This window comes from Rhyacophila brunnea, unplaced genomic scaffold (genome assembly GCF_057557595.1).
Source record: "Rhyacophila brunnea isolate RB1 unplaced genomic scaffold, BYU_Rbru_1.0 scaffold_13, whole genome shotgun sequence".
Classification (NCBI taxonomy): Eukaryota; Metazoa; Arthropoda; class Insecta; order Trichoptera; family Rhyacophilidae; genus Rhyacophila; species Rhyacophila brunnea.
The window spans coordinates 16,807,060-16,819,180 of record NW_028232785.1 but is presented as its reverse complement, the minus strand read 5'-3'; the positions used below and the strand labels follow the sequence as shown (position 1 = coordinate 16,819,180).

The following is a 12,121-nucleotide window of genomic DNA, read 5'->3' as shown; positions in this document are numbered from 1 at the left end:
ATTAAAGTCCTCAATCATGAGGATGAAAAAAAAGAATAGGAACGATATTGTTTATTATTAGGTTTTTCATTAATTAAAGGGTGGGAATTAATCGCACAATGCAATAATCAAAATTCACAAAAAAAATAACTTTAACATTTGGAAAGTAGTTTTCACATAATATATTAAATGATTTCATAAATAAATAGATGAAATCACATAAAATAGTTTGTTTCACAAAACAAAAATCATAAATCACTTATTGTAAATATAAATTCACTTAATTTTGACAACTGAACACATTTGTAAAATTGTTTTCACCGACAAATAATATATTGCACAAAGAAAATATAGAAATTCACAAATGTCAAACTAATAATTTATTATAGCAACAATACAATTTATTAGAAGGCAATCGCAAAAATGATGCTTAGGTGTCAATATAATTAATGTTTAACGCAGTAATATAAATAGGTATGTATTTATATTCGTGCTGCTATCGTTCATGTATTATTCGATGTAAATCTACAACCAAATAACACCACCTAGGTACCTATATCTTTTTCGGTTCATCGATATAAATTTTGGTAAATGTGGTGCAGATGCCGTCATGAGAGTGTATAAGTATCATTTTTGAACTAAACCTAACCTAACCTATTCTAACGTAATCTAACCTAATATAACTTAACCTAACCTAACCCAACCTAACTTGACCTGACCTAACCTAACCTAACCTTTTTTTTTTTTTTTTTTTCGGCGGGGGGAAATCTTCTTAAGACACCACCAGCAGTCCGCGGCGACTGACTGATGGTAGTGTGGGATTCTTACCCACTAAAACCCCCCTCCTCTTCTCAGCTGCCCCCCCGGAATCCGCTTTTATGCATTACTTCAGGGAGGCAGCTATGTCCTTGCCTTTTGTTAGGTCACTTCTACCTGTTCTCCTCGCCGAGATCTTTCGTCTTCTTCTTTGGTCTTGAGGATGCACGATGCGAATTCTGCCCATGCTGACCATGCAGCTGTGCTTTCCAGCATTGAGGAAACCATGTTCGTCAGCGACATTGCTTCCTCGCTGACAATCCCTTTCAGGGTGTTTCTGGCTTCCTCCCAAGCTGGGCAGTCAAACAGCGTGTGCGCAGGGCTATCGTCATGGCCTCCACAGTGATAGCATTCGCGGGTCACTTCTTTCCCTATCCTGTGAAGGTAGTTGGAGAAGCATCCATGACCAGTGAGCATTTGGGTCAGGTGGTAGTTCAGCTCGCCGTGTTTCCTTTCGCACCACGCGTTTAGGTTTCCGACGAGCTGATGTGTCCACCTGCTTTTTGTGGAGGCATCCCACCTTTCTTTCCATTTTTGCATGGTCAGCTCCTTAGCGTCGACTTCTTTTTGACCGTTGTACACTGCTTGCCTTTCTTTGGCAAGCAGGTCTATGGGCGGGGTGGCAGTCAAGACGAGGATGGCGTCCTCCGACACCGTGCGGTATGCCGAAGCGACTCTGAGTGCACTTCTTCTTTGCACCCTTGCCAGAGTGAGCCTCGTGCTCTCTATTTTCGTGGCATCGGCCCATATTGGGGCGCCGTATAGGAGGACGGAGTGGACCACTTCGGAGTAGAGTTTCCGTCTCTTTTGTTTTGGTCCACCGATGTTGGGCATCAGCCTGGCAAGGTCTTCTGCAATTCTCGTTGCCTTGGACGCCGCCTTTTCTGCGTGCTCTGCAAATCGCAGCTTGTCGTCGATCTGTACTCCGAGGTACCGTAATGATCTGGAGAACGGCACCTCGAAGCCGTCGACCTCAAGTTTTGGCGGCACCAGCTTTCTGCGCCTTGTGAAAAAGACGGCTTCTGTTTTATGGACAGCGAGTTCGAGCCCTCTGCTGTCAAGCCATCTTCTGACTTTTCTTATAGTCTCCTCTGCAGCAAAGCGTAGTAGCTGGGTTGTTTTAGCTGTGACGAGGACGGCCACGTCATCGGCGAAGGCAACCAGAGTCGCTTCTTCGGGCAAGGGGATTTTAAGAAGGCCATCGTACATTACATTCCACAGAGCTGGCCCAAGGACTGAGCCCTGTGGAACACCCGCCGAAACGTTACGTTGCCACTTCTTGCCCGTGCACTCGTACTCGAGTACTCGCTCCGTGAAGTAGCTCTCGACGAGCCTGACGATGTGCACTGGTGCGCCGATTTCGACAAGCGCGTTGAGGGTTTGTTCCCAATTTGCCGTGTTGAAGGCGTTCTTGACGTCCAGTGCAATCAACACGACGTGCTTATTTGCCTTGACACTTCCTTGCCAGGCAAGTCGGATCGTCGCTACTACCTTCGCTATTGCATCGATGGTAGATCGACGAGGACGGAAACCGTGCTGGTTGTGTGACAGTCCTTTGTCTTCATCCTCCAATGACACCTGGAGTCGCTGAAGGATTAGTCTTTCTAGCAGCTTTCCGGCTCCATCGAGCATGCAGAGTGGTCGGTACGAAGATGGGCCAGGTGGCGTCCCTTTGCCCTTTGGTATGAGAACTAGTTTTTGCCTCTTCCAGGTCGAAGCGAAAGTTCCTTCCCGCAGACAACCTAACCTAACCTAACCTAACCTAACCTAACCCAACCTAACCTACCCCAACCTAATATTAGGTACCTAATAATATAATCTTAGATTGTGATAATGAAGTATCAAAATCTATGAGCATTTCAAATTTTAAATTAACAATTATTGGATCGAAAAACCTATGTGCTGACAGAAAAGGGTATTTATTATAATTGTCTACTGGAATAAACTGTTTTCGTAAAAAAAATCATAAAAGCTCATGACGGCATCTGCGGCACAATTACCTAAGTTTTAATTAACGTCGCTTTCTAAATAGGTATTTATAGTATTATTATTTGAATCTGAAAGTAGGTACCTAATACATACTTATGTTTTGTCAAAATATTGTTTAAAATCATTAAACCTAATTTTCATAGTGTTTGTATTCTTTTACGATTACATAATTGGTTACAATAGTATATTGATACGTGAAGACTACTTTTTCCTTAGTGCAAATCGATCATTTGAGTCTTGTAGTTGATTTGTGAATATCATCCATTTCCGATGTGACGAACATCTTTTTAAATGTTGTCAGCGCTTTGTGAAAACCGTCTATTTATTTGTGCTAATATATATTCCCCTTAATTGAAATATTATAAAAGTTCTAAAAGTTATTGCAAAATGATTGTATTTTTTTATTAGGTACCTACATAATGTGGTAACTATCTACTCTATGACAACATCTTCTTGGCTACGTGTTAAAACTATGAAGTAACATGCTTCTCCCATTTTTAAGCGCACTTCCATTATAAACTAACAAGCTCCTCCCATTTAGCGAGAACAGCGCCTTCCTTCACGCAGCCGAGAAGATGTTGACGTACAATACCTATAAAGCTGTGTCTATGGGCAAGTAGGTAGGTACCTAGTAAAGTGTTAATAATATTATCACAGCTGTCAATATAAATGTCACGATTCCCCGTTGGGTAAAGACATTATACTTTTGCTTCAAATACGTAAAATGAATGTGAAACGTGAACCAGATGAAATCGAAGCTAATGCAAAAGACCAGCATTGGTTTGACGTGCCAATATTGTATCCAAACAGCCCGGACGCTAATATAATATATATTAAACAAGAGTATTCGGAAGATGACGCCAACTGTGTTTCTGAGGTTAGTTTCTTTTTAAAGATAGTGAATTTTATGATATATATTTTTATTATGGCACATACAGTGGGTCTATTCTATACTTATCGACTGCTTAAGTGATAAAGTGATATATACGACGGCTCACTAGAGTGGGTTTGTATCTAAGTATTAGCACTTATTGTAACAATTAAGTACAATAAGTTGGTTGTAATTATTGTGGCAATAAGTGCTATATTTTAACAGAACCTCTCTGAGCTGTGATAAAATTTAGAGCGAGATAGACAGTTTTGACTGTTCAGACGACTAGCTTATTGCAACAATTATATTACTTCAATACAAATATGTAATAAATACCATCACTTTATCACTTTAGCGGTCGATAGTCGCCTTGTGTATAGAATAGAACCGCTGGAATCACTGTCGCTTGCGAGCCGTTGTGCGTCTTCCTTAGTCTTTCCTGATTTGTTCTAGTGGGTATTTGCATAAGATGTTTTCAGATTATGTACCTACATGTTCAAGATAATATTATGAAATGTTGCTTTCTGAAATCTTGTGAAGTATTGGTTGAATAAAAGAACTAGTTAGGTACCTACCTATACAAATTATAAATTGAATGCGTTCAAAACGTGACATTTAAAAACAAAGAAATATAATTCAGATGTAGTGTTATAAAAACATTATACCTATGGAGCAAATATCTACAAAAATTATACAGTAGAACTGATGGGTCATCATCATCATCAGGGGCGCGACAACCCGGAGTGGGTCCTGGCCTCCTCCAACAGCTCCCTCCACCTGTCCCTATCCAGTGTGGCCGCTTTCCAATTTGGTAGCCCCAGAATACGGCAGTCACTGGCAGCTCCATCCAACCAGCGAATCTTTGGCCTTCCTCTTCTTCTACGTCCTATTGGATTGCTGGACATCACTCTATTTGCCGCTTAATTGTCATTCATACGGTACACATGACCTAGCCATCGCAGTCTCCCAGTCTTAATTGATTGAACTGCGCACAGCCCGTAGAGCTCAGCATTATATCTTCTCCTCCAATTGGTGCCATCCCTGATCGGTCCATATATACGTCGGAGAATTTTTCTTTCAAAGATGTTCAGGGCTCGTTCATTTCGCAAAGTTAATGTCCAGGTTTCCGATGCGTAGGTGAGCACCGGCTTTACAAGTGTCTTGTAAAGAGTGCTTTTAGTTCGGCGAGATAGTATGCGGGACTTAAAATGTCTTAACAGGCCAAAGTAGCATTTATTCGCAGACATGATTCTCTTGTTGATTTCTTCTGTAATATCATTATGACGTCGAGTTACAAGAGATCCAAGGTATATGAAACTGTCGACCGTATCAAACTGATAGGTGTATTGATATTATTCTTACACCAAATGAGCTAAGTAGACCCTATTTTAAGAATTTATAAAACAACGCTCACCTCTTCACGAAAGTGGAATATATAATCATCCAAAGCGATTTCACCGAAAAAAGTTATTACCCTCCCAATTGGCATCATCAAAGGCAGGTTAGTTTTGTACCTTGGGAGAAAAAACAATACTGATGCTCCCTTTTTCTAAGATAGTTATCAGAGATACCCAGGTCAGTAGGTACTACCAATAATGGCTCTCAATTACACCGCGTGTATAACGGAAAAAAATACGTGGTCATATTTTGATATATTCTAGAGTTTAACCTTTAGTATGTAAGTATTCCTAAGAGAAAAACAGTTAGATAAAGCCACGGATAGTATCCATACAACCTCAAGTAAAGGAGTCGGAAGAATATCGCATGAACCCTCTCCAACATAAGGCCGTACAACAGATTCAATGCCCAAACAATATACCCAATTGCAAGGCTACTTCGAACTAAGGAAATAGAGGGAATCTTGAATACCGGTTCAACCGAAATGACCCTGGAAGTTTGCATGACGAAGCCCAACATTTGTAGCCCTTTGTTGCTTTCTTATATTCTTGAATAAAATTAAACTTAAAATGTAATATAATTACGAGAAGAACACTTCATAATTTTTAGAAATTGTCGTACAATGGTTAGTTATAATAATATATAATTACATATGTTCAGTACCGTCCCTAGACAAAATGCCGCCCCTAGGCACCAGCGCCAAAATGCCGCCCGATTTTTTTAAAAAGATTTTTTTATCATCCTTTCATGACTCCATTATCTAAGAAATCTGTTGTATGGATACATTACTAACAAAATATATACCATTAAATCTAATTTAAATGCCATCTCTACTTCAATAGACAATATTGCGAGTCCACGGTTTCAAATACATTTAAAATAACACCTGACACCTTTCAAAACTCGACTGGCAAAAATATTTGTATACTTAAATTAATTAGGTAAGTTTGTACCTTGTACCTACCTATAATTCAAATATAATTCGTAAATAAACACGTAATGACACGTGGTGATCAACAACGTGACGTCCAAGGACAACGGAAGTAAACTAGACATCGCGAACCCGACAAAAAATACAGTCCTGTTAAACCTTTTATGTTAATACATTTTGTTTCCAACCAGTGAGCTGAATTTTTTAATGGAAGTATATTTCCGTCATTACTAAGTTTAGGTACATATTTCTATATATACCTAGTGATTCTCCTTGATTTGCCGCCCTTCGAGTAACTGCCTCCCCCCAAGCGACGCTCAATCTGCCTACATATACGGGACGTCACTGCTTATGTTTTGTGTAAAATGTCATAAAAACAACATAATGTATATTTCTTTCAGAACCCCCCAACAAAACTGTCCAATGCTGGACCTGTGACTGATTTTCACAAAGTTGGCTCCAACATTGAGTTTGTGGTAGATACGGTACACCAAAGAAATTTTGAGGATCCTCAGCCTGGTTGCTCATATTCGGAGAGCGTTCCAGTAAATCAGGTAATGAATGCTCTCTGAAGCATAATCTGTTACCTGGTTTAGAGATTACTTGGTGATAACAAAATACAAGAAAATCTGTACACATTATAATTTTATTGTGAATTTAAAACAAAAATAGTAGGTATAAACCACATGTCATCAACATATTAAAACGGGATCGATTCACTACTTGATTAAGTCGTCCCATAGCTCTTTTCAATATTCTCGGTACCTAGTTAATCTCTGCGACGTACATCTGATTAACTTAATTAAGTCGCCGATCCAGCAGATTTTAAAGCATTTCTGTAAATGTTTACTGCGACGATACGCAAAACCATTATATGCTCTTCTGCAGTTCACCTAAACGTAATTTATTTCATATTAGGTAAGTATAATTATTTTATTATTAATGGTAGATGTTTCGTTTGCTTTTTAGTTCACTGCTGGAGGCAATGTAAAGGCCAGCGACAAAAATTTCAAATCATGCAGGACAACTTCTAATCACAAAACACTTCATCTGAAAACAAAGGTAAAATCCAGTAATCGGACTGTACGGCAAATTAACTGTGATGAATGTAGTTTCACATGTATAAGATACAACCGCATGAAAATACACAAGATGGCACATTCTGGTGAAAAACCCTTTAATTGTGACCAATGTAATTACTCATGTGTACAATCGAGTCATATGAGATTACACAAAATGACTCATTCTGGGGAGAAGCCATTTAAATTTGATACATGTATTTTTTCATGCTTAAAATCTAATGATATGAAAATACACAAAATGATTCATTCTGGAGAAAGACCATTTAAATGTGTTGAATGTGATTTCACATCTATAACATCCGGTAGCCTAAAAACACACATAATGACTCATTCTGGTGAGAAGCCATATACATGTGAAGAATGTAATTACTCGTGTATCACTTCTAGTAGGTTGAAAGTACACAAACGGATACATTCTGGTGAAAAACCATTAACATGTGAAATTTGTAATTACTCATGTTCGCAATCAAGTCACATGACATTGCACAAAATGATTCATTCTGGGGAAAAGCCATTTAAGTGTAATGTGTGTAATTTTTCATGTATAAAATCGTACGACATGAAAATACACAAAATGACTCATTCGGGCGAAAAACCATTAAAATGCGAAGAATGTAATTTCTCATCTTTAACGTCTGGTACTATGAAAACACATAAAATGACCCATTCTGGTGAAAAGCCTTTTGAATGTGATGAATTTAACTTCTCAACTGCAACATCTTGTAACTTGAAAAGACACAAAATTACACATTCTGGCGAAATGCCTTTTAAATGTGATAAATGTATTTTTTCGTGTAGAACATCTACAAAGATGAAGAGACATATAATAACGCAATGACAACAGATGATAACGATTATGCCTGGATTATTAATACCACAAGTAACTATTACCTACTAATATTGCTAGTGAACAATGTTTTACATAAATTCAACATTAACTAGTTAGTTGTACCTAATATAATAAAATGATTTCAAATTCCGTGTCTTTTAATATTATGTAATATAGCTTATTGATTTGTAGGTATTTGTAGATTTGATTTACATGGATATTGACACATCGTCAGACGAGTCACGAGTGCTGGAATAGAAAAAAATACTAATTATTTTAGTAAATGAAATACATACATCAACACACATAATTTTAAAACACTTACTGAGAAAATATATTATAACCAATTGAAAAAAGTAAGCTACCCCGGCAAGGATCGAACCATGCATCTCCCGGGTTCACGCCCCATCCGCGCATTGCTACGTGGTGACATACTAATTGCGACAAATTTTAAATATTGGCCACTTTTAATACCTACTCATCAACGCTCTTCTAAATCAAGCTACTTTGGTAATCGGTTTATGTTTTATTAAATCAAAGAAGATACCTATTACTTCAATTACTAACCGACGTCGTGGATTTCTCCAATGTTTTTTATGATGTGACTTACTTGAACTTACTAATAATTTATAATTAACTATTTATTTTATTCAACGAATAATCCAAGATTTAAGAATGTACCATTCTAATTATTGAATATACATCATTTTGAAAAACACTTTCTGTGATTTTGTGTTGCTTCTTTCAGAAAGTGCTTTTCGAAATTATCTATGTTCAATATTTAGAAAATTACATTCTTAAATCTTGTTAATTATTCATTGAATAAAAGAAATATTTAATTATGAAGTTTTTTTCATATGGATCTCGTGATTATAGCTCGTAGCAATGATTTTCCTGTCAAAATAGACTTTTCAACACGTTTTCCCATACCTCTCGGCATTCTAGGACACGGAAGACCGTGGCACTAATGAATTGGTGCACCCGTCTGTAGAGTCCAATGTTTTCTTAAACACTCTAATGAAGCATATTGTCTGAAAGACAAAATAGCACGGACAACACAAACAGACACTAACGATCCAAATTAGTATGACCCTTAAGCCACGCGCACCCAATATGTATACGGCAAATAATTTTCAACTATAGGCGCGATGAAATTTTGGACTCGCTGGCATTCGGAGAGAGAACGTCGAGATGGAAACACGTCAATTTTTTTCGTGATGGCGACGGGGGTATTAATTCTTAAATCTTGTAAAGATGACTAAAAACGTTACCCATTTACTTCAAAAAGAAAACATGCCAATGAATGTATTAATATTGTTACTAATAGAACAATAAACAAAACATTAAATGGACGCATGTTGGATTTATATCATCATCATCAGCCTGAATCTATCCACTGCTGGATGAAGGCCTCTTCAAGTTGCTTCCACTTCTCTCGGTCCTGTGCATTGCGTTGCCACGTACTTCCGCAGAACTTTATCATTTCATCGATCCAGCGGCCTCTAGGTCTACCTTGTGGACGTTTTGTACTTCTTGGATACCACTGGATGACTAGATTTGTCCAACGATTGTCTCTTCTTCGAGCTATGTGTCCAGCCCATCTCCATTTAAGGCTTTTAATAAACTCTATTACATCGCAAACCCTTGTCTGCTTCCTTATCCACTCATTCCTCTTTTTGTCCTTTCGCGTTATGCCCAGCATGCACCTCTCCATACCACGTTGTGCTACTCTAAGTTTCTGGATCTCTCTTTTACTTAGGGTCCATGTTTCACACGCATATGTCATCACGGGAAGCACACACTGGTTGAACACTTTGCGCTTTAGGCACAGTGGAAGGTCACTTTTGAAGACATTATTCAGGCGGCCAAAAGCACTCCAGCCTAGCTTTACTCTGCGAACAATTTCATCAAATATACATCCATCTATAGATACTTGTTGTCCCAGATAGATGTAGCTTTTCACCTGTTCGAGCTGAGTGCCATTGATGAGGATCTCTTTTTGGCCTGCAAAGCAGTTGAACATGACTTTCGTCTTTGTTACATTTATTTTCAAACCTACTTTGTTGCTTACTTCAGCGAGTTCCTGCATTCTGCTTTGGAGATCTTCTGAGTCTTGCGAGAAAATTACTATGTCATCGGCAAAGCGCAGATGACTCAGGTATTCTCCATTTATGGGGATCCCTTTGTCATTCCAGTCAAGTTGCCTGAATAAGTCTTCAAGGGTAGCTGTAAATAGTTTAGGTGAGTTTGTATCACCTTGTCGGACTCCTTTGCTGATAGGAAATCTGCGCGATGGTTTATGGAGATTTACAGATGCTGTTGCGCTACTGTATATATTATTGAAAATATTTATATAGCGTCCAGGGATTCCTTGTTTTCTGAGTGCGTCGAGTATTGAACATTTCTTTATCGAATCAAACGCCTTCTCATAGTCTATAAAACCCATGCATAGTGGCAGTTTGTATTCCTGGTACCGCTCTATGATTTCTCTGACGACTTGGATATGGTCCATAGTGCTGTATCCTCCTCTAAATCCGGCTTGTTCTCTCGGTTGGTTCTCGTCTAGTACATTTTGCAGACGGTTTGAGAGAATTTTTGTGAACGTCTTGTAGAGAATAGGGAGTAGACTTATTGGACGATAATTTGCTAGGTCTTCTCTGTCACCTTTTTTGTGAAGAATGACAATGCTGGCATTTTTCCATACCTCTGGGACATCCTCTTTGCATATGCAGGCTGTGAACAATTGTGCAAGTACTTCATTTGCATCCTTTCCTGCTTTTTTGAGGATATCTATCGTTAAACCGTCTTCCCCGGGGGCTTTCCCACTTTTCATGTAATTTAAAGCATGGGTTACTTCCCAGGATGTAATTTCGGGAGTATGGTCTTCCGAATTTCCATTTCTCTGAAGATCTAAGTCTATAGTCGTATTGTCAGTGTCATCACTGTAGAGATCGCTGTAGAACTCTTCAACTCGGCTTAACAAGTGTTCCCAATTTCTGACGATAGAACCATCTTTTGCTTTTAGTGCTGTGATTTGACGTTTTCCTATCGACAAGCATTGCTTGTTTTTGTTTAAACTTCTGCCTGCTTTCACAATTGCTTGTATGAGGTTTACATTGAATTTACGAAGGTCTTCTCTAATCTTCCTTCGGAGGGTTTTGCAAAGTGATGAAAACTCCATATCGTTTTGCGCCTGTCTATCGCTCTTGGTTTTCCTTCTCTGCTCCATAAGATTCAATGTTGCCTTCGAAAGCTTGGTGGAAGGTGTAACTTCTGAGCTTTTTACGCCTGTTTTTTCTGCACATTGTAGAATAATATTCGTTATAGGTATCCTCCGCGTTGGATAGGGAAACGGTTTCGTTCTCATCTAAGAAAGCCGATAGTGCATTTTTGAGTTCATTTTGGAATTCAGTATTGTTCTGCAGGTATACGCGAGCATTTGACTTCTTCTGCAGTTTGGATCTTTCTGATTTGACGTTCAATCTTATCTTACATCTCACCATCCGGTGATCACTGCCGGTGTTAAACTGATTGATCACCTTACAGTTTAAAAATGTATATTTTCTGTCAGTGAGGATGTAATCGATTTCGCTGGTCCTTCCTGTCGGGCTTCTCCACGTCCATTTACGTGTAGGTTTATGTTGAAAAAAGGAATTCATGATGTGAAGATTGTTGGTTTCAGCAAACTCCACAAGCATGTCCCCTCTACCATCCCTTGAGCCATGTCCGAAATGTCCGACCGCTACGTCATCTCTTTGGTATGATCCAATACGTGCATTGAAATCTCCCATTATGATGTTGAAGTGGCATTTACTTTTATTTTTCAAGGATGTTATTTCCTCGTAAAACTCTTCCACTTTTTCATCAGGATAGCTCTGTGTCGGAGCATATACTTGCAAAATCTGAATGCGGTACCTAGCATTGATTTTAAGTATCACGCTTGCGACCCTGTCAGAAATGCAGTTGAACTCGACTATGCGGTCCCTCCAGGCTTTGTTGACAACAAATCCAACACCGCTCGTGCGTCCTTCATCGGTTCCTTTGGAGTACAGCACATGTCCGCTTTGTAAAGTAATAATACTCTCACCTTTACGCCTTACTTCGCTGAGTCCGACAACATCCCAGTGGATATTCCGGAGCTCTTCTTGAAACTCTACAAGTTTGGCATCGCTGGACAATGTTCTTGCGTTATATGTAGCAATGGTCATCTGTTGGCAGCCTTTTCC

General features: G+C 38.8%; 1 long non-coding RNA gene across 2 annotated transcripts; it reads left to right on the top strand.

The window, feature by feature from the left end:
- Positions 1-316: 316 nt before the first annotated feature.
- On the top strand, positions 317-8,045 carry LOC147076683 (uncharacterized). 2 transcript variants are annotated; one of them, XR_015069360.1, is made up of 3 exons: positions 317-453; positions 6,386-6,538; positions 6,954-8,045. It is a non-coding gene; the product is annotated as an uncharacterized LOC147076683 (long non-coding RNA). The 2 variants fall into 2 exon arrangements; XR_015069359.1 differs by lacking the exon at positions 317-453 and adding an exon at positions 3,229-3,661.
- The last annotated feature ends 4,076 nt before the right edge of the window (positions 8,046-12,121 follow it).